The sequence below is a fragment of the Columba livia genome, chromosome 4, assembly GCF_036013475.1.
Source record: "Columba livia isolate bColLiv1 breed racing homer chromosome 4, bColLiv1.pat.W.v2, whole genome shotgun sequence".
Lineage (NCBI taxonomy): Eukaryota > Metazoa > Chordata > Aves > Columbiformes > Columbidae > Columba > Columba livia.
In genome coordinates, this window is record NC_088605.1 from 23252373 (window position 1) to 23278504 (window position 26132).

General features: G+C 36.7%; 1 long non-coding RNA gene across 1 annotated transcript in view; it reads right to left on the minus strand.

The window, feature by feature from the left end:
* LOC110357916 (uncharacterized) overlaps nucleotides 1–20580 on the minus strand; it is a 108865-nt gene extending 88285 nt beyond the window's left edge. The window contains exon 1 of the long non-coding RNA XR_002411909.2: nucleotides 20304–20580. This is a non-coding gene — a long non-coding RNA (uncharacterized LOC110357916). The remainder of the gene's footprint in view (nucleotides 1–20303) is intronic.
* Between the last annotated feature and the right edge of the window lie 5552 nt (nucleotides 20581–26132).

Sequence of the window (26132 nt, forward strand, 5' to 3'; positions counted from 1 at the left end):
GAATTTAGTGTCCCCTTTGACATTCCCAAGAGTTGTTCTGAAAGGCACAATATGACTGTATTTTGTATTCTTACTATGTATTAGCATCTTGAAAGTTTATGTTAAAAAATGAACTTTCAAATAATTTCTAGGAATTTGTGCTGAAAGAAAACTGTCATAGACACAGTATAGTCAAGTCTTCTGTGCCTAGTTTCATATATGTTTATGAACACAGCTTTGGCCTCTTCTAGATAAGACTTCTGAATCAATCACCTGGAGACAGAAGGATTTGAGTCCTCAGGTGCATGATCACCCATAGAGAAATTATTTCTCAAAGAACCATAGCTAGATTTGCAGAAGTAAGTTTGGCTTTGTTCTGACAGTTAAAATGATTGTAAAAGGTACATGAAGTGACTAGAAGGGAAACAGTAACTGCAAGAAGGTATCAATATATGAGGTTTCTGAGTTGATGGATCCAAAAACTGCATTCCTGAAAGGTTCCTATATGTAAACTGTATAATAAGATGGAGGTAATTTCTGGAGTATCAGAATCTCTAGAAGACATAATAGAAATAAAGATGGCATTTTTTTAGTTTGTATTATTCTCATATGTTCCTAAAGTAATAAATATTTTGAAGAATATGAACAGATTATCTTGTTTATTTTTTTTCCCCTAATGAATATAGTTAACAAAATTGACAAGATACCGGTTACAACTGATGAAAATAAGAAATCTTTTACACACAAAACCACATTTTGGATGCTGTTACTACAAGTGAACAGGAGGATGAAATGCTCAGTACAATTCTCAAAGAGAAAACACTTCTGTATGGGTAATGCAGAGGACTGTGGAAGAGCACCAGGAGTTCAGAGTGAAGGTTGAGACTGTGAGGGGATTAGGACACAATTATAATACAGTGAATCAATGGCCCTATCTCTATTCTTAAACTGAATGGGGGTGAAGGGGCAAGCAAAATTGATGGTGCTTTTGCCACTGTTGGCCTTGGTAAAAAAGGCACATCCACACATTAGTAAACTGGTATTAAACTAATGACTTTCCTCTCTGAGCCAGAATCTATTTCAGGCCTCTAACTCAGGAGTTCAAATAGGAAAATCGATGAAGTCATACAATACATAGCACAAATTCTGAGCAAAATGGGTGGCAGTTGCCAGGCATTTAGTCTTGCCTCTCAGCTGAAGGGAAAAAAATGACTAACCAACCAAACAGAATCACTTAGTTTCCAGTTGCCTTTGAAGTCTTATGACCGTCAGGTAATCTCTCATTTCTTCCTGACTGTTTCAGCATGTCTCTTTCCTCACCACTCCTCCCCATCACTTGTTTTCTCTAAAGAAAGATCCTCACTATGCAGCTTCTGCGAAGGAAGTGATACAACATCTACACCAGAGGTACCTCCCAAGACATGCTCAGAGCTAAAACCAGGAGCTATTGCACCTCAACAAGGATCCACCTGACCTCGGCCTAATGGCTTGTTGGAAAATAATGTATCTTTCAGAATACTTTTGTGCAAAAACAAAATTTTGAGGAAACTCTATTAACTCACTTTGAATAACAAAAATGCAAAGATTTTTTAATACTTTGTGAAAGATAAAACCAGCCATTCTTAACTGTCACCAGGAATTCCAGCGGATCCTTACTGGATTCTGTAAGATTTAGTGCAATATTCTACCTGTACAGAGGTTATCTGTGCTTTATTCAATAGTAGTCCATCAAACAAGAGATGACTTCATCTGGTTGCTGTTTGGGTATCAATGACCATTTTGAGTTATTGTTCTATGTCTTGTCAACTCAGTTTGAGGTGGTAAGGTACACTTAAACATTCTGTGATGGCATCATTATTTTCCACAAACCTCTATCTAAACAGTAGAAAAAATAATGGATTTTGGGTATATGAAAAAATGTGTATTCAAAATGCTATGGGACAAAAACTTCTAAGCAGGACTATTCCACTTTATATAATTCAGCCTTTTTCCTACTATAATCCAGGTAAATCTTTGGTCCCATCCTCCTGTTTCAGTAACAACATTTTGATATCTCATCATCCTTTTGCCATGCTTGCCAAATTAAAAAAGCTCTTTTTAATCTTTGTTCTAATGGATTATTTTGCTATTCCAACTAGACAATTAACTTCATGTTAAAACATAATCTCTGTATGGTTCTAATTTTAGTCAAGCCTTTTATTTTCTCACTCATCAAGCTCTACTTTCATTTAAATCATCATTTACTTATCCATCAGCCAAACCCACTTTCATAATGGAGTCACGTGATGAAAGCTAGATTTGTTTTCATGTCATACCTCCTCTTGCACATCCTGTCTTACTAATGACACACTGTAGACACTCAACAAAAAACTTTCATACAGCTTACAAAATAAAATTAAACTTTTGGAAACTGACTTTGATTGCATTTTAGGACCACCATAGAAAGTCTATTAAATTGTTGGAAATTCAAGACCTACGGCAGAATATAATCATGTTTGGGACATATGTTGCTTATTAATTTAAAGCCATATTCAGCCAATCAGTGCACTTAGCAGCAGATTTTAGAACAAGTAACTGTGAAAGAGACAGTTTTTTTTATGAAACTGCAAAAGTGGAAAGAAATAATAATTAAATTAAAAAAAAAAAAACAAACAAGGGAAAAACAAGGGAAAGGGAAAGGGAAAGGGAAAGGGAAAGGGAAAGGGAAAGGGAAAGGGAAAGGGAAAGGGAAAGGGAAAGGGAAAGGGAAAGGGAAAGGGAAAAGGAAAAGGAAAGGGAAACGGAAAGGGAAAAGAAAAGAAAAGAAAAGAAAAGAAAAGAAAAGAAAAGAAAAGAAAAGAAAAGAAAAGAAAAGAAAAGAAAAGAAAAGAAAAGAAAAGAAAAGAAAAGAAAAGAAAAGAAAAGAAAAGAAAAGGAGAAGAAAAAGAAAAGAAAAGGAGAAGAAAAAGAAAAGAAAGAAGACAGCCTTGCAGAGCTGCAAACTTGTTCAATATTTACACCACAGGGCAAGAAATCCAAACCTTTATTTTAGGTTTTCAGTTCCACTTATGCTCTATAAAAAAGATAAAGGAGTATGTTTGTTACTTTATTTTATGTCATTTAATGTCTATTTATTGATGCTCCTATTTATTCCATTTCAACTCTAGTTTTGCAATGAGGAACAAAATATCATCTAGTTAAAAGAAAATCAAAATACATAATGTACCAGTTGTATACTAGAGAGGTACTGAAGATGAACACATTCAATTATGTGTCTTTATTTTTCATCTTCAGCTGGTGGACTAATAGCCAAATACCTCTGTCACCTTTTGCTGTGAGGAAGAACCAAACATATAATAAAACTGCAGAAGGAATATTATGATAACCACCTAATGCTATTTTGCCCTTGCTGCTTTTATAGTGATACAGTGCTAATTGCACTGTTCCTTGTCACCACTGCTGCATCTAGGCGTCTAAACACTCTGCAGGCCCTCTGCATCATACTTTCTGAATGGCAAGGATCAAATGTTATTCGATACATTTTTTCCATTTTGACAGGGAGCCCCCTGGTATCTAGTCAATGACTGTTGGTATCCAAGCAGTTTTACACTTGCTTGACAGTTACCCCGTTGCCCTAGATTGCTAATGAGGATAGTATTGTGATTGTGACAAAGCCCTAGGTAAGATGTGATATATGCCATCTATTCTTCTCTATCATAAAAGACTTCCTTAGCTATTATGTATGTGCAAAGTATAATTGGGTCAGTGTCTTACCTATGTTTTGTACAGTTCTACTGACACAAAGGTATGACCAAGTGAAGGGTTAGACATGTTAAAATTCATTCTGTGGAAAGAGGCACTCACCTATTAATAGCTGCTATGCCACTCCTGCAAACATCAATATTCTACATCACTGCATCCTGCTGCCATCTCTATCTGAATGCTCCACGTTCTCCTGATAGGTACAATTTTACTGCTCTTTCAGTCTTTCAAGGAAACCTTTTGCTGATTCATGCTACTGGCAAAATGCCTTTTCTTTCATCACTCATACATACTTTAAACTAAGTATGACCATTTTTCCCTGCATATCAGCATTCTAGTTAGCAACTCCAGAAGCTCTGCTGATGCAAACAAATGTTAAATGGTTACCACACTTTCATCCTAAAGGAATGTTCTGCAACTCCTACCTAATTGGTGAGCTGCTCTGGTCAACAAACAGCAGGTAAAGTCCAAACTCCACCTCACACTGACTCCATTTGTGCAACCAGTAACACTTGCCGTATATGGTCATTGTCCTCAACTGGGTTAAAGAGCAAACACAGGCAAGATACAGGGCAAATGGCTCAGAAGAAACAGCTGTGGATTTTATCAACTGACAGAAGTTTTTACACTTTTACAGAAGTTTTATCCACTTGTGATTGCAGTCATGGAAATTAACTCAGTAGTTTACTAGTTTCCTTAGTTTACAGTTTGCAATCCAGATTATCTGCAATTTACTGATTTACAGACATATGAAGCTGTTGTTTAAAACTTACCTCTTCAATAAGCCTGTCAAATAAAATGCTGCAATCTCACATTTGAGTATCTATATACTCAGTACCTGTATAGTAGGTCAATCTCTTTGCTGCACTGGTTTTCTGTTTTCATTAATATTTTTCTTAACTATACTGTTTGTTCAGTTTTATAAGCTGCATTATGGCTTCTAACCTTTCTTTGTAACCTTACTTCCCAGCTCCTGGTATCCTTCTCTTTACATATGCAGAGCAGTAGTAGATTTGTCAGGGTGAATACAGTATGTGTTAAAAGACTTATTGTACAGCACTGAACTGTGTCTGATACTTAACAGGAAACAAGACAAGCAAGGAGGCAACAGATGGTACTGGAGAATGGAAAAAATACTGAAGCATAGACACAATGTTATAAGACTGTGTTGAAAGGGGAAGAAAGTAATATCATGCTTGAAAGGGGAAGAAATAACTAGGGAGCTGAGATAAGCAGAAAATATAATATAAAACAGGCAACTGGTTATTATAAAAAAAAAGAAAGCAATTTCCATACTCCTAACCAGTCACTCACTGATCTCTCCAGCAAATGTCCTGTGAAGGGTGCTAACCTCACATAGATAGCTTGATTTATCGATTATTATATGTTTTGCTTGGAATAAAGTCAAGTTATACAATTCAGAAAACCTTAAGCTCTGTAGTAATTGTTAAGTCATTGACCACTCCCATGTTTTAACTTTGTATTCTCCTCTACTTCTTTGATAATAAAAAGGTGTGAAAGTTGCCTTACTAAAAAATCTGGAGATTACCTCTGTATTGAGTGATAGTATGGAACTTTGCACTATCTTTTAAGTGATAAGTTTTTTTTCCTGTTTTATCACTGCAGCAAGGCAGTATCACTTTATGTATATTATTGGCATTTGCAATTTATACACATATTGCACTGAAAAATAAATTTGCATTTAGTATAAATACACGCTTGCAAATAAAAAAATCTATTTAATTTAATCTTAGTTAATCAGCAAAATGCAAGAAAAGCAGGCAAGTGAAAATATAATTCAGAAATGAAACTATATGAAATATAGTGGAAGAAAACTTGGCAGCACGTCTACATCACTCTGGTCCTCTGAGATAATTACTATAAACTTTGCTTATTAGAAATAATTATTCCTATTGCTACTAGTTCTGCCTTGAGTCATCTCTTTATGCATAAAATACTATCCAAACAAACAAAATGGTGCAGAAATGCTCCTTTTCTTTCACTCACTTTCATTGCTTCTTGTTTTCAGTGCAAGTTGAGACCATCTCTAGATATCACTTTTTCCACTCCTGTAAGGTAATTTTGTGATCACATTGAAATGCAGAAGTAAAAGTGTCCTTTTTGTTAATAATAGACCACATTTTCCAGACATCTGAATCATTCTTGTTTCTGCGTTTCTCTTCTCTCCATGCAATGACAGCCACCTGTGACGAAGTAGTTTGTGAGGAGGTTATGAATAGTCTCTCCCTACCAGAGAACAATAACAAAGAAAAATATGCTCTGCTTAGATGCAGGGATCTTATTATGTACATATCTGAGATAAAGTCAGCATCTTAAACTGTTATACATTCAACTATCACTTCTATTTTTACATAGAAGTCAGCAATTTTAATAAGAAATTTATGATACATATAAATTGCAAGACTTTAATAGGACATAGGCTTTGTGCTGCACCATGCTTAAAGATGAGTAAACACAAAGGGCACAAGACACATCCTGAAAAAACCTGGATTATCAAGTCTAACTGATATGTGATATCTGCCAACATTACCTCAGATCACATCACAAATGTGAGGAAAAAAATGTGTACCCCTGCTTTATTTTCTTTGAAAGACAGATAAATATATGTAGATGTATGTATAGATACAATACTCTCTAAATCTAGATGTGGATCAGAAAGCTAAAGAGTCATTTTTCCTACAATAATAGTGACCACAAAAATGTTTTGTTCTGGGTTTTCTCATCTGTTTATTTCTGTGTTGGCCGTAAGCATCTATCAGGACACCAAGTTATTTCACCATTCCTAAGGGGAAAACTATTCAGGAGGTGATTGATGGAGTTATTGGAATCTCACTTCTCCTCAGATGCCTGAAAACAAGTTATCCTCAAAATTGATTTGCTGTTTCTTGTAGCCATAGATCACACACTGAAAGTATCACTGAAACAGAGTATTACACAAATTCTTAAACTAGTCAAAATCTGAAATGCTAAATCCACTTAGATGCATGCAGATGTTGCCATCACAGTTTAAATTCAGTCTAACCAAGTTAATGAAAAGAAAGGTATTTAAGTTTGTCTAAAGTCAGTTTAGAAAGGCAAATTACATCTGGGGTGAGCTAAAAATTGCTGCATAGTATTTGCTTAGGTCTTGGCTAGCTCAGTTATCTCTGCATCATACACTATTCCAGACTGCAGGTATATCCAGTGTAAGCAGTGGCTGCAGGGGAAATCAAATCATGCTTGTTAGGGACAAAGAGGAAGAAGAGGCTTCAGTGAGAAACTGTTTGCACAAGAAGAAGAGTTATAAATAGTTTTGGAGCATTTGATGATCTGAGAATATTACTGAGCTCACAAAACAGTTGGAGATCCTTCATTGTTTAAAGTCAGTCAAAAATGTGCAAATATTCCCAATAAACCACTTGTCTGCATTCCTAGAGTGTTACCTTTTGGAAGATTGTTCTGAAGCTTAATGTCTTAATGTCTTCATAAATGACTTAGATACAGGGCTTGAGGGAATACTAAGTAAGTTCACCAATGGCCCTAAATTGGGAGGAGCTGTTGACACTCTTGAGGGCAGAAAGGCCCTGCAGAGGGATCTGGGCAAATTGGAGAACTGCAGAGAGGGATCTGGGGGTTTTGGTCAATGGCAAGTTGAACGTGAGCCAACAGTGTGCCATGGCAGCCAAGAGGGCCAACCATGTCCTGGGGTGCATCAAGCACAGCACTGCCAGCTGAGTGAGGGAGGTGATTGTCCTGCTCTGCTCTGCACTGGTGTGGCCTCATCTGGAGCACTGTGTGCAGTTCTGTATGCCACAGGATAAAGAAGATATAAAGCTACTAAAGAGTGTCCAGAAGAGGGCTACAAAGTTGGTGAAGAGTTTGGAGAGGGAGCCATATGAGAAGCAGCTAAAGTCACTTGGTTTGTTCAGCCTGGAGAAGAGGAAACTGAGGGGAGACCTCATCGTGGCCTACAGCTTCCTCACAAGGGGAGGAGGAAGGGCAGGTTCTGATCTCTTCTCTTTGGCGACCAATGACAGAAACCGAGGGAACGGCAGGAAGGGGAGGTTTAGGTTGAGCATCAGGAAAAGGTTCTTCACCTAGAGGGAGGTGGAGCACTGGAACAGGCTCCCCAGGGAGGTCTCATGGCTCCAAGCCTAACAAGTGTTCAAGAAGAGATGGACAATGCCCTCAGACACATGGTATGAACTGTGGGGTTGTCATATGCAGGGGCAGGAGCTGGACTCAGTGATCCTTGTGGGTCTCTTCCAACTCAGGACATTCTATGATTCTGTGAAGCTGCTGCCTGGTACCTTCCAGCTGTGTTAGGATTTCTGCCTCTAAACTGCCCCACACTCTGTTGCTCTTCTGCCTCAAATATAAATGACCAAAAACAGGAATGAAATGGCACATGACCATTTTGAAGTGACGTCTGATGCCTTATCTTTGGCTTGATGATCTTGAAAACTTGTTAGAATTTTTCATATCATTGTATCTATTTTAAAAATCAATTAATTAGAGCTATTACCTGCACTCTAACTGACAGTAATATCCTGTAATTAAATATTACACTTAGAAGATTTTCTGAAACAGTATTATGAGTTTATATCATGTATTTTTTCCCTTAATTTCTACTGGTTCTGTGTTCTATTTTCTTTGTGAAGATGTAAGACATCCATGGACCCTTTTAGCTTGGATTTAGTCCATCCAGTTCAGAAATGAGGGATGGAACTTAGAGTAATCTCCAAATCTTAATAAATAGTCAGAGACTGATTCAAAATCATACAGTTCCTATTACATGCAGAGAGGTTCTAGGACTCCCTGTTGACCAGACAGTGAGTTATCACACACGATAGTGACTTATCACATACTCATATTTTAGGTTCATGGAGTTATTAGAATAAATCAGAGTCTTTCTGACACGTAAGCAAGAAAAAGAAATGGCATTACATATGCAGAATAAACTGTCTCATTAACTAACTAATGAGGACTGAATTCTACATATACCATGACAACTGTTCTTTTCTCCTTTCCGTTTTCTGCACTCTTTACTAGCCATTTTCTTTAATACCTCTTTCTGACTTTGAGCCTCCTATTATTTGAGCTACTCCCTATGACTTCTGCCTCCAAGACCCAGCCAAGCATATTCTATGCTGTTGTGCACTTTGTTTAGCAACTTTTTTAACCATATGCCTACTTTTTCAGTAATACATGTAAAGATATTCTACTTTACACTAGTGTCAAAGTTTTTATAAGAAAAGACATTATGAATGCTTGCTGTTATCAGTTTGGAATGGAAATTCACAAATGGAAGAATTGAAAACTAAGCTGTATAGGAAAAAGTGCTAAACAACAACAGGAGGAAACTGAAACAAAGATTTATTGGCAGGGCAATGCAAGAAAAAAATGTATAGCAGTTTGGGCATGGTTGAGTTTCTTCTGAATGTTTCTGTCTGTGGAAGAGATAGGGAAAAATAACTCAGCAATCTGGACTAAAATGTGATTTGATTTTGCATAAATGAAGCTGTTTACCACATGTGTCACAGTACTAAGCAAGAATGTTGTTCAGAACTTAACACCTTGACTAATTTTGATAAGCATGTGCAAGCTAAGGGACTGACTTCTTCGAAGTATTAATAAAGCAGACTTGAAGAATTCCCAAATCAAAGAGGATAGTTAGTCACTCAGTGGGAAAAAAAAAAAAGTGCTTGAATAAGAGCAAATTGGGACATAAATATCTGAGCTGTTGAATCCACAGCGGAAAACTGTATAGGTGAAGTCATTATGAATGCTACCTCATGGAAGAAAGCATTTATCAATGATACTGCTTTTCATTTGGGAGTATGAGACCAGATGCTAGTCTTATCACTACAATCCAGCTACAGAAAATTTATCCTTAATTAGCACAACACACCAACTGAAAGGAATTCTGTATGAAATTCTGAGAATCCTTTCCATACTTTCCTGTCTGGGTTTAATGTGGTTGGTGTGATTTTTGTTGTTGTTGTTTTGGGTATTTTTCATTTGTTTGTTTCCAGGAGGCCTCCTTTGAACTACCAGAGGCCACTACAACAGCACAGCTCAAAATGAAATCGACAGCCAGAGGACCTCAGCATCTGAGTAACAGATATCACTGAAGTGTCAATGCTTCCAGATATAAAAGAGCCTCCCCCCTTTCCATTTACATTTAAAGGTGAAAGTGTTCCTATTTTCTTCATTTTCAAGTAGAGCAACACAGGATCAGACCTGTTTCTCAGCTTTCTTATTCTTCTAAATTTTGTGTAAAAAGTGATATTATTCTTAGTAAAAAGATGCTTGAAGCTTAATGCTTTCCATTCATTACACTGAAGTACTATCTCCTGTACCCAACAGGGAAACCAATTCATTAGTAGAGCTTTAAGAAACATGTATTCATAACATAAGTTTGCCCTCTTTAACTGCACCTGCAGGCACCTTGCAAATAATTTATGAGGTAGTGAGATGTCTGGCAATCAAAAAGAATGAAAATTCACTAGGCAGACTACTAGAAAAAGAAATCCTACTCAATGTATTTTACATTCTATTAAGCTTTAAAAACAATGTCTAAATTTCTCCCTCAGAAATGAAGCAGTGTGTTTTTAAATTATGTCCAGTAGCTTTTTGGTAATACGAACATTTTTAGCTTCATAGGTCAAATTACTGCTTGATATCACAGCTAGACAAGTATGATAGTCCATAGATACCTTGGAAGTATTAACTTTATTTTTCATAATTCTGTATTAGCTCTCCAGAAACATTTTTTTATTATTCTTTGATAAACTGAAACTTTAAATCCTTTATTGAGATAACCAGAATGCCCAATTTCCAAAATTCTGACATACCAAAAAGTATGAGTGAAGTATATTAAAATCCTGAAAAAAATGAAATCGGATGTCCAGCATCCAAACACCATCTTTAGCTTTCAGAAAGACCTGTATCATTTTTACAGCTCTGAGAAATACTCAAGCCAGCTCTGATAAGTAAATTAGAGAACAGAATATCTCATCATTGTGGAACTGAAACTGAACAAATTAGCAGTGAGTTTATTCACCATTCTGCAGTGAGGAATATTTAGTACCGTATGGAGGGAGCTCTGATCAGTGAATGGAGGGACAAGATAAGCAAGATTAATGAGCACAAAGTTATTTGGACTAATATTGAACAGAAGCAGTTCTGAATCCAGTTTTGAACTGGATTATTGGTTATTCTAATGCACTGCAGCATGCACAAAGAAGATGAAGGGCACACAAAAGATGAAGCAGAAGTCTTTCTGATTATGCTCTAACCTTTTGGGAAATCACTTTCTATAGTGTCTGGGGAAAAGGATTTCATATGGGTGGGTGAGGCAGGTCTTCAGTAAACCCCCTCCCACCAATCCAGGTGGAAGAGCTAGATGTTCAGAAAGAATTATAGGTTTTAGCTCAATAGCTGGAGATTTTTTTTATTATTATTATTATTTTATTTTCATCGATCTTTCTCTACACAACACCGCCAGGAAGACTGTCACTTTCTAAGACCCAATTTTAGTAACCTTACTTTTTGGGAAAAGACACCTGCATGCTGCCCTCTTTAGAGGGCAGCAGCAAAGTTGTTGTTGTAGTGTAGTTCCAAGTAAGATAAAACTATAGGTGACAATGGAAGAAAAGGAAATTATTCTTGTTGTTCAGGCTTTTCTTCATGTTCTCAAACATTATTATTAGGAAATTAAACTTTGGAACAAACATGAACATAGGTTATCAGGGAAACAACATTATCTCTCATGAATTTAATAAAGTATCAAAGGCAGATAGGAGAACATTTACCTTTCAATAATTCTTATCAAATCTTGAAAGAATATTAAATTATTTTATGAGTTGCTGTATATGTGTCATTGCACAAAGCAAAACATATTGTTTACAACCAGGAAGCTTTTCTGATGTGGCAACAACCATCTCACATTACCAGTTAAAAACCTAGCCACAGTAATTCAAAGGAACATCTGCATGTATTAATCAAATCAAAGAACTTGCAGATGTTATACATGGATATGAGAATGACAGACTTTTCATTCTGGAGATTCTTAGTTATGTTGGGAGATAAAAATTTCTTCAGAGAGCAAGAACTGTAGTCTGCTACTTCTCAGTCACTATTCAAACTTAAACAAGAAACCAGAAAGAGATTCTTACATGGCTACATAGTGTTTCCATGTGTCCAGCTGACCATCAAGATGTGAAGAAGTAACTGTCACTTGCAGTAAAAGATTTGGAAGCTTGTTAAAGAAAATGTAGCTGAACCAACATATTAACTTTTTTTCTTCCTTGCTTCCACTGTTTCCTTTTCCAATCTTTCCTCTGATTTGATCAAATAAAAAAAAAAATCTAATCAAAAGATCAAGTGACCAGGACAAGAATGTGTTTTCATTTCCATAACCTACACTCATAAAGAAAATACTAAACTGTTGTAGTAAGGACTGCAGGTTTACTTGCCAGATTGAATGGATCAGTACATTTCCTTACATACTTCATTTGGATGTTTCTGATAAGGAACAAGAACACCCACACTCTAACCTTCAGTGAGACAAATGATCTTTACATTTTTATTTGGTGATTACTCATAGATATAAGCTTTAATTAATGGTAAAACATCTATGTGTGTGACAATCATCTGCGGCTAGAGAAAGAGAAGCCTTTTTATTATATCTCTGCTTTGTACCCTCTTTTTTTAATTAGTTTTTCATATTCTCTTATACTAAATACTCATTAGCTTTTTAAACTCATCTAGTATTTAGAAGCTCTGAGCCTTAGATCAGCCCAGTTATTCCTGCAAATATCAGGAGACAAAGCAGCACATATTTTTTCTACTTTATATTACCCACTTAAAAAAAAAATAATAAAAGTCATATTTCTTGAGCATAGTGGATGGACTGCAATGATTTACAAGGAAATAATTTCGCTGAGGGACTTTGAGTTGGTGGTATTATATAACATGAGGGAAAAAAAAAGTCTGATTGGTTTATGATTTCACTGGGAAGCTGTGATGAAATTAATTCTATTTAACTCACTACTTGTCAGCTCCTTTGTTGTTGTTGTTCGTAATCTATGGACCTAACACTGAGTTTTAAGTCTGGAGATATTTTAAGCTACTAAAACATTTATTAGTTTAATAATAGTGTTAGAAATTATTGAAATGGTATAAATATTTAAATTTAAAGATAGAAACTCCCAGATTTGGTGTTCAAACTAAAGCCATTTTGATGGCAGTTCCTAGAACAGCCAGGTAACCTCAGTGCTTAGTGTGTTAATCAAGAAAACCTGCCATGCTAAGGCTTTGTTGATAGGTTTGGACTCAGAAAGACAGGTTAAAATACAATATTAAACAAAGCTTACCATAAAATTGGTTTCCTATCCCTGTCCAGATATTACACTTCTTCTGCACATTTGTACAAAACAGAAACCTGGTAACTGGAGACTGGAGGGAAACAGCATAAGGGAGTTTAGGATGAGAAAACGCTAAAAGCTCTGTGGCTACACCAAGTAATTGCATACTGTATCTATACATCACATAGCTGTGTTGGGTCAAATGTTTCTGGTTACTTTCTTAACCTAATGCCTTCAAAATCTGGGAGGGAATTAGATTTAATGACTTACACTAGCATGCCTTGCTCCCTGAGCAGCATCATGGTTCACAGGTAAGTAGCTGCTGTTTCTCTTGCCTGCCCTTATGCTGAAAGCTGACCTCCTCTCCAGGTGGCTCAGCTTAGTTAGTGCTTGTGCTCCCTGTAAAGACACTTGCAGTTTCCTTAGATCAAAGTATTAGCTGATAACCAGATACTAGTGCCTTTGTTGTCACAAACAGGAGTGGGGAGTAGATTGCTGTGGCCACAGTTGAAATCCTTCATTTGAGTGTGGATGTGCATGCTAACAGCTTACCTGGAGCCGTTGAGAAGGGTATTAAACAAGGTATGTGCAAATATCTAGCAGCTGATAAGCCTCCGGGTTATAGTAAATTCATGAAAGACCACAACACTTGTATCATAGCATCACTTTTTATTTTCTCAGAAACCTACCTTCTGAGCAAATGCCACCACTGTCTGATTTCCAGCTTTTTCACAGGGCCTTTTCTGATTGGTGATCTTGTATTTCTGACTTGTCTCTGACATACCAGCTAACGATTGACCTCCTGATTGTAAGCATATTAATATAGTCAGCTCTGAGACAACAGCTATTTTAACATTTGTGCTTTTGAGAAGACGTCACTGTTTCATGTTAAAAATGAATGGGTACTGATTGTTGTCACGTGTTAAAAATAACATTAACATTTTGGTATTCCTTTTTGGTTCCCAAGCAGATCTGCTTAATCACTTACACTTCTTAGCTAAAGCTGGAACAATTCAGTTCTCTGTATTTTGATGCTTTGCTGGTGCATGCAGAGAGAAGGGGGTTTTGGGGACTGGAAAGGCAGGCAGGTGATTACCATGCCCAGCCAGGTACCTTCCTAATTAAATTATCTCTTCCTCCAGCTCAGGCATTCAACAATATATTGGAGACAACACATGGGAGGAAATAGATGGGGAAAGGGAGAGAACTTGCCACTGATTGGATTAGTTGTATTTTCAGTGTTGCTGTCTGATTCTGACGTACAAGAAAAGGGAAGAAGGTTTAGGTTTAAGCTGAAATACACTGAAAAGAGACATCCTATCTCAGTATTCAAACTGGGAAAAGGAAAAAGGAAATCCCAAGCAAAGTTAATTTTAAAGCAAAACAAAAAGATTGACTTAAAGATTTTAAATTTAATCCACTCCAGTTCACCCTTCTCACTTCTCTTATTAATTGTCTCTTCATATTATATCAAAGATTACAAGAAACAGAAGAAAAAGGGTAAATAAGATAAATTTTTGCATCCATCAGACAAAAATATTTTTGAAATTCTGAAGATTTTGCAAATGATACTTCATTCAATGTTTGTCACCAAATGATACATCTTTTAAACTTCTCCAGAGCTGAAAGTAAATGATATTTTTATATTCTGATGACATTTTGTGGTGATATTTCAGTAACACTTGATGCCAATGAGGCAAACAGGTACAATTAACTTCACTGTACCTCCAGCCACAGCAGAAATGACCATCCATCATTCTGAGACTGGTTATTAAATGTTTTACATGAAAAAATTTCCTGCAAATCTTCTTCTTTCCGCTTCGTAAGACTGATCACCTTTTCACTAGCAATAAAAGTCTGATTTAGTCAACAAGTGTTTAAATCCTATCACTCTAAATATTTAAAATACCATTACTGCAAAGTGATCCTGTGTGAAGTCTACAAGTTTTATCATCTCAAAATTGTTTCTCCAAAATAGTAGTAAAATGAAGTAATGTTATAGTCCAGAATCTGCGTTCCTTGAAAGTTCTAAATGTTTCTTCAGTTATTGAACAGAAAATGTGATTTAAAAATGTATTTTCAGTATTGAGTTTGTATTTGAACTACTCATTTATACTATTTCAGTTTCAGCCAGATTGGGATTCTGCAAGTTCTTCATCCAGTGGTAGTTATCAATAAACTAGGCAGAGATGGAAGAGCGTGCTGCTCTAAACGGGGAAAAACTGCCATCCAGAGTGATTTATCATATGCATAAAAGTCATAAAAAGACTGAATGATCTTTCTAAGTGACATAATACATTATATCCATATTGAATAACACAGAAGCTGAGATAAGAACCTTGTGATACAGCAAAAAGTAATGGCAGAGACTTAGATTTGAAGTATACATACAGCAAAGCAAAGAAATCATAATTATAGATTCATTTAAAAGACGGGAGGAATAGCCTCAGAAGCAGAAAAAAACCCACAACTATTTACGAAGTGAAAAGTAATTCTGTGCTTAGATATCTTTGATTGCCAGTTCTGTGTCATGCTGTTATGCACAAATGTTTAAGTGGTGAGAATGGTGAGCAGTAAATATTTCTCATTGTCACTAAATTCTGGCACTGATATACCACTGATTTTATAACTATGGGGTTTTTTTTTTGTTTTTCTGGGATTTTTTGGTTTGTTTGTTTTGTTTTGTTTGTTGTGGTTTTTGTGTTGTTGATTTGGTGTTTTTTTTTTGTTTTTTTTTTTTCTTTGGTACCATATCTACACCCTCCATCAATAACCAAATTCCATCAGTCCATTGTCCTATCTGGGAAAACTAATTTTGGTAGAAGCATCATACTGAAACGGCCTTGCCGATCAAAGGCAATAGAATCCTTTTGAGATGTTGGAAAAAACTGTAGCTGGTCTTTTTGAAATGGTAGCAGCATATTTAATCTGGGCTAAAATATGCAGATATAGTATGTTTGGGACAATTTTTTGCTTTCCTGTCTCTCTGCTGTCACCCCTCTGAAGACTCCTATTTTGTAAGTGATTCATGTTCCACAGTACCGGAAAAATTTTCCTCAGAATCTACACTTTGCAGAAATAAAGTTTTTAAAAATCAAACATAGAACCCCTTTGTAAATCATTCCATTTGAATCAACTCCAGGCAAAAAAGTCTAGATAAGCTTAAGCCAATCAATATTTTTATTAATAAGCATTTATTTTTCACTGGTTTTTTTTAAAATATTAATTTAAAACAATTTTTATAACATCTGATAGTTTCAGGTTTGTTTTGACAGTGTAAGTTTGTTCAGTCTAAATATAACTGAAGGGGGCTGAAGGACAGTCATGGTGATGAAACACCGATAGAACTGTTCCCACAAACTATTCTGGAATTAACTGTTCAGATTTTTCAGTGTTATATGCTGCAAAGGAAAAATAAAATTACCAGAAATGAGCAGTGCCGGTTAAGAAAAGAGTAAAGTTTATATGGAAAAATGCTCACCTAAAGATAAGTGGCAAAACAAAAGTCATGTTTTTCACTGTCCGCTCAAATACCTTAGGGAAGTTGACTTGTTGCAAAGAATGGAAAATGCAGAGAGGGCAAACCAGAGCTGCTTTCAACAAAAGATAGAAGACCACAATGGTCTGGCTTCCGCATTTATGAGCGGATAATCTTTTTTATCCTAATGAAGAATGCAGTATTTTCCATTTCTGTTTTCAGTTTTATTTTTATAGAATTGTGCTGGATCTGGCAGGATTAATTTTCTTCACAGTAGCTGGTATGGCACTATGCTTTGGATTTGTGCTGGAAAGTGTTGATAATACAGGGATGTTTCCATTGTTGCTGAGTCGGGCTTACACACAGTCAAGGCCTTTTCTGCTGCTCTCACCACCCTACCAGTGAGTAGGCCGGGGGTGCACAAGAAGCTGGGAAGGGACACAACTGGGGCAGCTGACCCCAACTGACCAAGGACATATTCTATACCATATCATGTCATGCTCAGCATATAAAGCTGGGGGGGGGGGCAGGGACAAGTAAGGGAGGAACGTTCAGAGTTAGAGAATTTGTCTTCCAAAGTAACCACTAAGCATGATGGAGTCCAGCTTTCATGGACATGGCTGAACACCTGCATGCCCATGGGAAGTAGTGAATGAATCCCTTGTTTGCTTTGCTTGCACATACGACTTTTGCTTTACTTTTTAAAACTGTCTTCATCTCAACCCATGGATTTTCTTCACTTTTACTCTTCCAGTTCTCTCCCTCATCCCACCAGGGGAAGCAAATGAGCAGCTGGGTGATGCTCAGTTGCTGGCTGGGATTAAACCACAAGAAGAATCTGATTTTCTCTTCGAACCATTAAAATTCAGTTAAAAGTAAACACACAAAAAGGATTCATTTCCAGAAGTTTCCAGTTGTTTCCTAGTAATCCACAGCACATCACATTGTGTAATATTTAATTTGAACAGTAATATGGATTGTAATGCTCCAAATTCCATGGGGTGAAAGTTTTTGGTTGTTGGGTTTTTTTGTTTGTTTGTTTGTTTACTTGTAGCCTCCTATGATACCTCTTGATTTGAAAGACTACTTTCAGAAGAGACGATTCCAAAAAGTGCACTCAGAGTATACAATGTTTCTCAGCAAGGAATCATAACAACAGAGAAGTTTAGGGTGGATGAGAAAAGTTAAATACTAGTTCAGACCTTAAGCCTGGCATTGTATAATTAACAGCCACGTCCATTACTGTAGTAGCTTCCACTTCAGCACATTAACAAGGGTGTCTCACTTGTTGTCCCAGGCTCCATTTCACGCTCATTAACACCTCCTTCCAGTCATCATTAGGATTCATTACAGAAGACTATAAACCTATTCAGAAATTTTCTGTGTTAAAAAGATAAATTTTGACTTTCTGGCTTCATTCCAGAATTCACTCCAGATTTGTCTGGAGAGCCCCAAGACAGACCCAGAGCAAGTTGTAAGAAAGTGAGAAGACATATCTGAATTTACTCTAATCTGATTTACCAATAGGTGTATGAGCCTGAAATAGATTAGGCTGAAATGCAAGTTTGTCTCAATAAACTGAGGTCAGGTTCATGGATGTTTGGGTTCCTAGTTTAAAAAGTACGTAAAAGATGTCCTGGTTTTGTTAAAAGCAAGATGAGTTTCTCTTTTAGTGAATTTTCCTTTCAACTCAGTTCTTCTAAGTAACTGCTCTTTTCTGAATTTGACTACATGTTTTTGCAGACAGGAGCTGATAACGTAAATGGTATGTAAACTGACCAATAAAAATGCATGTCCCATGAGTGAGAGGGGTGTATTTGCAAGGAAGGGCAAACTGAACAGGTGAATAAAATTGACCAAGTAAGTATTCCATACCATTGACGTCATACACCCTATAAAAGTGGGAGATCACGAGGGTTTCACTCTCTTCGACCATGGCCAGCATCTGAAGATGCCTGTCATGCCTGTGATCCAAGGCCTGGTTCCAGACCCTGCATCCCTGAATCCAGTTCCCGTTTGCTCCGGAGTCCAGCCCAGGACTTCTGGGTGCCTGCCCTGCAGCTGCCAGAGCAGCCAGCTCCACCATTCAAAGCTGAGCTGCCCCAGGAAATTCAAGACTGGTTTTGTACATTTTGTATTATTTTCTCCATTTTATTAGTAGCATTAGTAAAGCATTTTTAACTTTTTCCAACTTGCACGTGTCTCTCTCTTTTTTCTCCCTCTTGCCTTTCCTTGGTGGGGAGGGTTGGGCAGGGAGGGAGGTGGTTAACAGAGAGCATCTGCCATGGTTTATTGTCACCCTGCAGTAAACAGTGACAAAGATTATTGTTCCTGTACTGGCCACTTCTGTAATTCTTAAGAATTCATACCAAGAAAACCAGTTTAGTATACAAAGTGAAATATTTACTGAGTCAACAGAAGTGTAAAACTGAATTTTCAATTTTTTAAGTAGGAAAAGAATCCTATTTTATTGTTATTACTGATGGGTAACTAAATATATTGGCGTTTAGAGAAATGACAGTTCATATTTAGTGCCTAGTTTGATACTAACACAATTATAGTTAGGATCACTTTATTGTAGTAATGTCAACAAGGTCTCCCTGGGGCAGAACAGCGTTTTCATCCTAAAATTCTCTGTTGTCGAAATATAAGAATAGTATGACTTCCAAAATAAAAAGATAATCCTATATGTGAATTGCAGTTCTTTTTGCTGTGCTCCCACACCTTCCTGCCTTTCAGATGTGTCTGGATGTCTGAAACCATCAAAAGGGGGAAAATGTGATTCTGGAAATTAAGTCAGTAAGTACCTGAATCCACACCCCACTGGACTAACAGTTGAATCCCCAACGGTCATAGAAGAGATGACCTTAAAAAAGTCCTGGGTTGCGTTGTCATCAATTACTGTTCTACTGTAGTGACAGTTCAAGGAATTACTATACTGCAGGAGGTATTTAAGTGGAATATAACAGATAGTGTTTGTAAGTATCATTGTAAAATGTTACAATACTTTCTACAGATCATACTCTTCATATGCATTGCTTTAGGTAATAGGTACCAGCAGAACAAATAATGGAGAAGAGAAAAATCTTGCATATGAAAAACACACACAAATCCATAGAGAATTTTGTTTAAGATGTAAGCAGGAGAGAGAACTTGTGGATGTCCCATCCCTGGAAGTGTTCAAGGCCAGGCTGGATGGGACTTTGAGCAACTTGGTCCAGTGGAAGGTGTCCCTTCCAACTCAAACAATTCTATGATTCTATGATAAGAGTACATTCAGTACTGCTTGTGGAATCTCTAATCTCAAAAGACTCCCTGTACTTCTCCATGGCAGAATACTTGCTCTTTCTTCACACTTTTAGGTCTTCTATAGTTCAATGCAGATCTCACAAAAAACACTTCTGTATAACTGAATGCTACAGCAAATTGTTATCTAGTCCTGTTCTTCAATAAAAATGGCTTGAAATAAGGACGTGATTTATCTGCAGTAGATACCTGTAGGCATCATCCAAGTACTTACCTTCACATAGAAGGTGTCTTTATATCAATCATGGTGACACTACTATTATGAAGTAACCCCCTTCAATTAGCATAGTGAAGGGGCTACTCACATAACCTGATATTTGCTAATGTACTGTCTTCAGGGTACTTTTAGAAAAGATGCCTGTCAATACAGTAAGCAATATATAACTGTCTCAGAAACAGAATAAGTAGGGAAGAACTACTTGACTTACCCACAGGCTTCTGTATATCCCTTGTTTGGGAAATCTTTCTTTGTCACTAGTATGTTGTCCCTAGGCAACTTGAAAAAAAAAAAAAAAAAAAAAAAGAAAAAGAAGGAAAACAGATCAGTATTATGACCCATCTAGCACAGAATGCTTTAAATGAAAGCATGAAAGCATTGTGCCTCTAAACAAGCATCATCCATTATCTGCTTTTAAAAACAGATGAAAAATCATGTTGGTCTCACCCAATATGTGCCAAACAAAAGGCGCAATAAAAATGGCACTAAAATATATGAGCTCTTTGACAATAGCATTAGTCACATCTTATAACTTGACCTTTCTGCTGTCAGGAACATTCAGTAAGGTGCTATAAGAGGGCATGCATTTTCAGTAATAAGAAAATTAATTATATCAGTCATGCACTAAACAAGTATCATTCTCTCCTGACTGCAAATTTTTCTTCTCCCCGCATTATCTTTGGTGTTCATGTTTGATCCCAAATGTTAAAGAATATTCCAAAAAGTTTCTACAGTGCTAAAAATATTGCTGAGGTGAATACAAACAGCTAATTATACCGCCATGGGCACTGGTGGTCATACCACCATAGGTCTGTATTTAGAGACGGTGCTTGAAAGCACAGCCCTCAACAAGATGAAATTTAAAAGCTCTATCACTCAGGTCATAGCTTTAGGTGGCATTGGGTTTAAGAAACATACTTCAGGAACACAAAACTCTTTCTCTTGCTGAGACAACTGCAGCAGTTGCAGTTTGTCATTGACCTATGTTACCTCTAGATAAGATTTCCTAAATTAACTTGCTGGGTTTGTTGCTGCAAACAACCCAGCCAATCTAGCCAAGCCAAGGTGATCCACAAAACAGGAAAAAAAGTACTACGGCAGTGTCCACTTCTCCTTGCATCTTTAATAGGGAGCTAATATGGCTTCTGCAAACTCTCACACCAGGTACTGGAGGTCCACATTGTGTTTGCATACGTGTGCATGTGAATTCATATAAAAGAAAGAGAAAATTGAAGCGTGGGGGTGTATCTTGCTATATGAAATACAGAAAAGGCATCCTCAATGATCAGAGGTAGGCATTGAAGACTGTGTTCCCTGTCATCAGAGTCACTATGGCCAGCACATTTTTTTATCACAAAACAAAAAAACCCTGAATTGCACAGAGGTTAGATTCTTTCCACCTGGTTCTCAAAAAGTATCTTGAAATGTCCTTGATTTTATAACTCCAGTTTATTTGGGTTGGGACTCTAGCCAAATCACATTTGACAGTTTAACTTTGGTTTGGTTCACTAACCATGTATCGTAATGGTCACTCTTTAAGGAATAGAGTAGAAGAGGGATTAGATTGGTTCTTGCCCAAGGATCAGAAATCCTCTCTTGGTTGCATTAACTGCAGATAAAGACTCCCCACACAGTGCTAATATTTCAAAGAGCTTGTTTTTCAAGAATAAGGAAAATTACTAGTGAAATACATTGCAAAGTAGATATAGCTGTGAATAAAAGTGGGAGTTTTAACATTTTTATTACAAAGAAAGATGATAACTGTGAGTAAAATCCCAGTCTGAGGAAGAAATGAAAGCAAGAATACACATTTTAACAAACAGACAATAAAGGAAGTATGTAGTACCAAAAAGAAAACAGAAGCTGCCAAGTGTAGGAAATCTATACGGAAAGAAGAGAGAGGCGTGAAAGAAAGAAAATCAATGACTGGCAGTATTAGCACTATACAAAGAGGTCTATGCATGAGGAACAAAAATTTCTTAAAATAATTGTGGAGAAATGTATGTTGAAATTGTTCATAATGATACAGAAAAAATGTTTGCAGTAAATGGTTTTTATTTGTGTCATATGACTAGTACCTTTTCTAAACCACATCCAGATAAGACATTAAGCACTATAACGGACATCCTGTTTCATGTAACAGCCTTTCACAACTTAAACCTCAGAGTTCCAATACACTAAGTCATTTGAATACTAAACTTACTGAAGTCTGGTTTTAGTACATTAAAGACAGCAATGAAATTCTGGAACAATTGAACGATACAAGAGTTGCAGGGATACATTTATGCAAAGGAAAAGGAGAGGGTATTTGAACAAAAGTTAAGGGTATAGAGGGACTATATATATTTTCAGCCATAGCAGCACCTGCAACAGCCCATGCCTTGTATCAAGAAAGCCAATCCGGCCACACCATAGCAATATTAAGGGTTGAGGTTCTTTTTGAATATTGTACCAGTATTCAGAAGGAATATAATTAAGGGAAACCTAAGTCAGCCTGACATTAGCTCTGTGTAACACAAAGCCACCAGTTCAAAGCACTGTTTCTCTGTCAGCTGACAATCTACTACTACACAGAAAATGTGTCAAAAAAAGCCTAATTTTCTTCTTAGAGGATATTAAGAGGGCTTTAGCTGTACGATGGGTAATTTCAACATCAGTCATGAGATTCTATGAGAGTATATTTTCTAGGTAGCAAATCTCTGCATAAACTTGAATACTGTTGTAATTACCAGCTGGATGTGCAGGTGAGTGTAATACTTCATAGGTAAAATACTGTATAGAAGTATTTACTACAACAACTTGATTAATGAAAATCAGATTGACTGGGACACAAATGTCAACAAACAGAAAATTTTCAGATTACTCAAGTGAGGCAATGTTCTTCAGTTCTTCCAGAGGTTCTGTGTTAACACTACTCATACAATTGGAAAACAATTCACTTACACATGCCAACACATTTCAAATAAACTTCCCATAAGCTACAAAGGAGGCTGATATTAGCGCACAGCATAAGATTCAAAGAATTCAAAACATTTCTATAGAATAGGAGATGGCCTATAAAGGTAGGTAGGCACCAGTATGCAGATATTTCCTCTGTGAATTCAAAAATTGGGATTTTACTATCCACACCTAGAGCATAGTTCTTTGGCCCATAGTTGCAGTGCAACTTGCCAAATGAAACATAGGAATGGTCATAATGTCAAGCTGCTAAAAAAGTGGAAATAAATGCACTTCACATTTTCCTCTTCCATGAAAGATTGAAGTGAACCAGTTAAGCTTAAGTGTGTCTCCAGTGTAATCCACTTTGCATTGAAGAAGTTTCTCCATGTTCCTAGCAGTTGTTAATGACTATTCTATGGGAGATATCACTATATACTATTAAAAATTGCACTGATTTTTGTTTTCTCTTTTTCTTTCCATTTGTCTTCTTACCTAATTTGTATTTGACTGGTATAAATATATCTGTACACATCATGTATACTGTTAGATATGCATGTAAAAATTGTCTCATACACTATTCAAAGGTATGAGATTGAGAAATACTGAGTGTTTTGGCTGTCACTGTTTGCTGCAGGGCAACAATAAACTGTGGCAGATGCTCTCTGTTAACCCCCTGCCCTCTCCCCTAAGGAAAGGTAACAGGAGGAAAAGGGACTTACAAATTGGAAAAAGTTTAAAATGTTTAACAAATGCTACTAATAAATAGAGAAAATAATACAAAATATACAAAACCAATCTTGAATTCCCTGCAGTAGCGAAGCACTGCCCGAGGTGGAGCTGGTTGCTCCAGCAGCTACAGGGCAGGTATCCGCAAGTCCTGGGCTGGACCCTTCAGTAAACCGGAACTGGATTCAGGGATGCAGGGTCCAGAACTAGGCCTGGGATCACAAGCAGAACTGGCAGTGTCCTCTTCAGATGCTGGACATGGTCAAAGAGAGCAAGGCGCTCGTGATATCCCACTTTTATAGGGTGTATGACGTGGATGGAATGGAATACTTAGTTGGTCAATTTTAGTCATCTGTTCTGTCTGCCCCTTCTTGCAAATACACCCCTCTCACTTATGGGACGCACAAAATTTATCAGTAACCTTGGCTGCCACAGCAATAAGTCTAAACCTGGGCCTCTCCTGCATACTATTGCTACAGTTACCAGCTCCAGAGCTAACACTGTCTGAAAAACAAATTCAGAAAAGTGTAGTTACTCAGAAGAACTGAGCTGAAAGGAAAATCCACTAAAGAGAAACTGGTCTTGTTTTAAACAAAACCAGGACATTGACAAAGACTGAAAAATCACCTAATAAAGTGACTTGAGTGCAAGCACTGCATGACTTCCCCAAACATGAGTTAAAAATAAAACAAAGCACTGTTCTATGCTACTTATTTTAAATCCTTGTTTTGTCTTTTATCTATCTAACTACGCAGTGACAGAAAATACAGACAGATTGTGTGAAATTTTTAAACTAAATGTACATTTCCCAGCCATCATAAAATACAAGCTTAAAATCACCATACCTGTGGTCTAAAGTTTAAGCAGTTGATCTCAAAACTATTATCTTCCAGAAGCAGTGAAATTACAGCTGCTCCGAGGTAAGGATAGCATCTAATTCTCCAGCATTAATCCACACATTCTTTATACTACACAGATTACACAGGGCTGTTGGGACTTCAATGAAACTACAGCAGGCCAGATTTATGCCATGCTCAGTTGTAAACAGAGTGTATGAACTTTCGTATATCTCTTTGAATGCCCATCTGTTCACTGGTTTTGGCGGAAAATAAGTCTCTTTATAAAGGAAATAAATGTTCCAGGTGGTATTTCCATCACTTAAATCAACAGTCCTAAAATGTAAGTCGGAAAAGTTGCGTTAACTTTTGTCAGGTTATTCAGAAATTCATCATCCTAAACTGAAAAGACTTTAACTGCTGAACATATCATGTTTCATATCCCAAAAGCCAGCAAAGGATCAGAAATTCTAGCCAGACAGCTGTGAGTTCCCAAAAGGGTGATTTTGCTTTTACAGTGTATTCTCCTGTCCTGTCTGAATTTCAAGCTCTGGTTATTATCCCTGCAAGTTTTCAACCAGGTGGAGCATTAGCTGATATAAACTGATCTGTGTGTTTTTAGTACTGCTTACAGGTATATGCATATATACACATGTATGAAAATAAACTTACAGATCTGCCATCAAAAGAGTAAAACAAACAAACAAAAAAACAAACATTTTTTTCTTAAAAATGTGCAGTGAATTGTGGTCTTTATAATGAGAAATAATTAATAACATGTCTAATCAACGTTGAAACATTTTGTTACCATTAGAACCTTAGCATGAAAGGAATTAACACAGAAGACAGTAAAACTAAAAATATGCAATGCATGCTGCTAGCACTATTATTTACCAATCAGCTTCTAGATTCCTTTCATGAGATGATAACTTCACACAGTGCTCAGTAGTTGTTTTGAGAGAAAGAGAAACACAAAGATAGGAATGCTCTTTTTTCCACCTCACACAGCACGTTCTGCCCATAATTATTAATAATTAAAGCAGCTTGGGACTGTGACACTGTATCAAACAAAATTCACAGAACACACATTGCAGAATATTTCTAGAAATGGGAATAAATTTCTTAAGAATCTTAAATATGTGCTGGTGTTTAAAGACAGATAGTATTCAAAAATGTATTTCTGTGTGCAATCACATACATGAAAATATGGCATATGTACATCATTTTCAGAAACCACAGGGAGTATGCAGAAAAAAAATTTACAAAAGGGCTGGTCTCTAGTGGCGGAAGATATTTCAATGAATATTAGGATAATGTATTACATTATATATTTCCCTGTGGTGTTTTTATTCGCAATTGTCTATACATGAAGCAACAGATGAGATGTTATAAATGAAATAGAAACTGCAGTGGCCTAAAGTAAAAAACAAACAAAAACCCAAACACAAACAAAAACCAACCAACCAATCAACAACAAAACAAAAAAGCAGAGAAACAAGCAAACAACAACAACAACAAAAAACAAACAAAAAACCCAA